Here is a 5,000-nt window from a genome sequence, read left to right on the forward strand (position 1 = left end):
CACACACAAAGCTTATATATATATATATATATATATATATATATATATATATATATATATATATATATATATATATATATTTATATATATATATATTTATATATATATAAATATATATATATATATATATATATATATATATTTATATATATATATATTTATATATATATATATATATATATATATATATATATATATATATATACAGTACATATATATATATATATACATATATATATATATATATATATATATATATATATATATATATATATATATGTATATATATATATATATACATACATATATATATATATAAATATATATATATATATATATATATATATATATATATATATATATATATATATATATATATATATATATTTATATATATATATATATATTTATATATATATACATATATATATATATATATATATATATATATATATATGTATATATATATATATATATATATATATATATATATATATATATATATATATATATATATATATATATACAGAGAGAGAGAGAGAGAGAGAGAGAGAGAGAGAGAGAGAGAGAGAGAGAGAGAGAGAGAGAGAGAGAGAGAGAGAGAGAGAGAGACAAACGTTGAACTCCTCCAAATTTGCAGTCAAATTGAAGGTATATTTTCTTCCAAGATTCCAACAGGAGAGATTTTTTGGTGAAGTTTCTACGAATTAGAAACTGCTCTTTTTTGATGATATAAACAAAAAAGAAAGTTATAATATTTCCAGCTCTATTCCAAAATCTGAATTAAAAAAATAAGTTTCTCCAACTTAAACATTATATAAGTAAAAATTTTGAAAATAATATATTTTTATTCCTTTTCAGCCAATAAATTCTCAAGTGTTACTTATAGTTTTGACCTTATTATATAATGAAAGCATTGTCAGCGTATCATTGTTTTGTTTATTCAATCTTTGTATATGTACATATGTACATTTTTAATTCCATTTTTCCAGGTGGAGCCCTTGTGTTTTTAGTATACCACTTTTCGAAATAGGTTTATATTATAGACTTTCATTAAACTCACTATTCTCCAATGCAACTATCTCAAACATAAAGTGAAGCTTAGTTATTATAGCCAAGCAAAGTACATTCTTATATTCATTGATAACAGACTTTCCCCAAACCACCTAAGCATATCAGCCTCTCCTGAGCTTCATAATTATAAATAATGTGTTAAAGCCATTTGGAATGTTCTCTTAAGAGCCTGCAAAGTCCTCTACGCTGTTATTTAACGCAAAATCTCCCAGAATAAGGCCAACGTTATTGCGTATTTAGTCCCAAATGCTCTCGCAAGAGGCTGCAATTGATGCTATAAATTAGACAATATCCGATATTACAATAAATTTGCTAGAGACTTTTCAAATGGTTTGTTTACATTGTTCTACTGATGTCGGCGATTATTGGTAAGGAAATTGAACGCCCAGCGGATAATCACATTGGGTAATCTTATATCGTAAGGTAATATTAGAACCTTCTTCAATTTAGAGGAAAATTTATTTCTGATAACTTTGGTTTTTACAGAGGAAATGAGATCCTACATAAAATCCAAAAACCGGTAAACAACAAAATACACAACAAACACAATTCGTCAATAATAATATAATTACTAAATAAATCACAAAACCTTACCTCTTAATGACACATGAAAACATTGAAACTCTAAATTAATATTAGAGACTATAAAATTCTAAATCGAAGATTTAACAATATATTGCATTAACTTCTCTACGGAAATAAAAACACTTCACTAATGAAAAAATAAATGAAAGAAATAACATATTGAATAAATTTCAAATCCCCGAGTTCTTCATAAGGCATCAAAACATTGAAATTCCATACAAGTATTAGTCACTGAAAATTCTCAACCCAAAAATTAGAAAGTATATAACTTTTCAAAAGATATCAATAAAATATTCCACATAAAACTTCAATAAAGAAAACTTCATAATAAAAACAGAAACAAATAAATTCCAAAATCCTAAACTGTAGGAAACCCATCAAAACTCCTCTTTTAGGAAAGTACCAAATGGAATGAGTGAGAGAGAGGAACCCTTAAGATATTCCACATGACACTTCAATAAACAGAATAACATAAAAGAAACAAAATCCCAGATAAATTTCAGAAACCTAAACTCTGGAAAACCCATCCAAACTCCTCTTTTTGGAAAGTCCCAAGTGGATTGAGTGAGAGGGAGGAACCCTTAAGAAGAGTGCCATCCATCCAGGAGTGGATATTATGACTCCACATAAGTAAACAAAAGACTCACTTGTCCACCAGACGTCTGACCCTTTACTATAGAAGCCCAAAGGCTAAAATCTCTCTTCTTCTTCTTCTTCTTTTCCTTCTCATTTGGGAGTCGACCACAATCGACATCCTCCTCTTCCGTCGACTTTCATTAGAAGAGAAGAAGTTTCTTGGTAGAGGAAGTTGAGACGTTGGGAGATGAACAAAAGTTTATTTCTTATATGAATTTTTGTTGGTATTTATAACTTTATTTATTAATTTGGTGTTTATTGTTTGTTTATTTTTTATTCAGTTAATGTTTTTGTTTCATATAAGCATGTAGAGCTATGTTATTCATAGTTGACTTACATCTTATATGATGATGATAATAATAATGATAATAATAATAATAATAATAATAATAATAATAATAATAAATAATAATAATAATAATAATAATAATAATAATAATAATAATAATAATAATAATAATAATAATAATAATTATTATTATTATTATTATTATTATTATTATTATTATTTTTATTATATTTAAAATATTAATAATAATAATAATAATAATAATAATAATAATAATAATAATAATCATAATAATAATAATAATTATAATCCCCAAAATACAATTACCAGTAAGTAGCTGATTATATGTATATATATATATATATATATATATATATATATATATATATATATATATATATGTATATATATATATATATATATATATATATATATATATATATATATATATATATATATATACATATATATATATATATATATATATATATATATATATATATATATATATATATATATATATATATATATATATATATATCCTATCACGCTTACAGGCATCCATTTGGGAAACAAAAACCACCCTAAAATTACCCAAAATAGCTTGTTGTAACTAGGAAAGGGGAAGGGGTGGAAGGGATTGAATCAGTGTCTGTGCTTTTGTGTAGTCTTTTCTCACCGACAATAATCTTTTCAATTCAAAAATGAAAATTAATATCTTCTCCACAAATCATAGCACTTTATCTGATCTTTAATCAACCAATATATTTAAAACACTTTATATGTATGAAATTTCTAATTTCTGTCACAGGATATATGTATATATATATATATATATATATATATATATATATTATATATATATATATATATATATATATATATATATATATAAATATATATATATATATATATATATATATATATATATATATATATATATATATATATATATGAGGGAGCTTACCGTACCCTGATTAAAAGGCTGAAGTCATTTCAGGGAGAAGAAAGTCCGCAGACTAATCCAACTAATGGTCCAGGATAAATATTTGGCCTTAAGACGTTGCAGAGGATTTTCTCAATAACAGCTGATGAGGGACTAGCTGGCACCTCAGGCACCTCAAGTGGAAGGATATGTTGCCTGGAGAAATTTACTTTCTCACTTAACGTAATTAACATTTTTTTTTTCATTGATAATATCAAATACATATCGCTCCTTTTAGGATTGTTATTGTCTATATACTATAGATTGTTATTATTATTATTATTATTATTATTATTATTATTATTATTATTATTACAAGCTATGCTATAACCCTAGATGGAAAAGCAAAACACTATACGTCCAAAGCATGCAACAGGGAAATACCGCCCAGTGAGGAAAGGAAACAAAGAAATAAATAAACTATAAGAGAAGAATAAATAATCAAAATATAATATTTCATGAACAGTAACAAAATTAAATTAGAACTTTCACATACAACCTATAAAAGCTTAAAAGATTAGATTTATTATAGAAAATAGTAATTGATAAAGTACAAAAAATAAGTATTTTCTCCATCAAAGACTAATGTTTATATGTCAATTTTGTTTAGTGAATTGTATTTATTTCTATATAGATTTCCTTCCAGTCTTTAATCTATTTAAGTGAGTGAGAGTAAATTTCCCTGTGGTGACATCTGCAACACTCGAGTTGCCAGATAGTTATTTATTCTATAGGTTTTCTCCCACCCAGTTAAATTTGATCATATCTGCTTTGAATTGTTCAGATTATTATTATTTTTCTTTAAATCTATGATTAAAATAAAAGGAATTTTATCGGGAAATTGTAAATTAGAACTTTAGTAGCAATAATTTAACCTATTCTAAGATGATTTTATTATGATTATTAATTATCAAGCATAAATAACTTAGAAAGAAAAAAGATGAAAAATTATGTCAGAGAGAGAGAGAGAGAGAGAGAGAGAGAGAGAGAGAGAGAGAGAGAGAGAGAGAGAGAGACAGAGAGAGAGAGAGAGAGAGAGAGAGGGTTGTTTTTCACATCTTCCAGGGAAAAAAATTCCCTTAAAAGTTTCCTCAATGGGACTTGTATTGGTTTTCTTCTCAGGTGTACGAAGTTAATGAAAGTTTCCTAATTTGAGGAAGTTCAAATGTTTTGGATGAACTTCCCGCCAGAAATGATATAGAGACACGCACCATTGTCCTTCTTTTGCAACACACGCGAACACACACATTTATATATATATATATATATATATATATATATATATATATATATATATATATATATATATATATATATATATATATATATATATATATATATATATATATAGATATATGTATATATATATATATATATATATATATATATATATATATATATATATATATATACATATATCTATATATATAT

The sequence above is a fragment of the Palaemon carinicauda genome, chromosome 34 (genome assembly GCF_036898095.1).
Source record: "Palaemon carinicauda isolate YSFRI2023 chromosome 34, ASM3689809v2, whole genome shotgun sequence".
In the NCBI taxonomy this organism is placed as follows: Eukaryota; Metazoa; Arthropoda; class Malacostraca; order Decapoda; family Palaemonidae; genus Palaemon; species Palaemon carinicauda.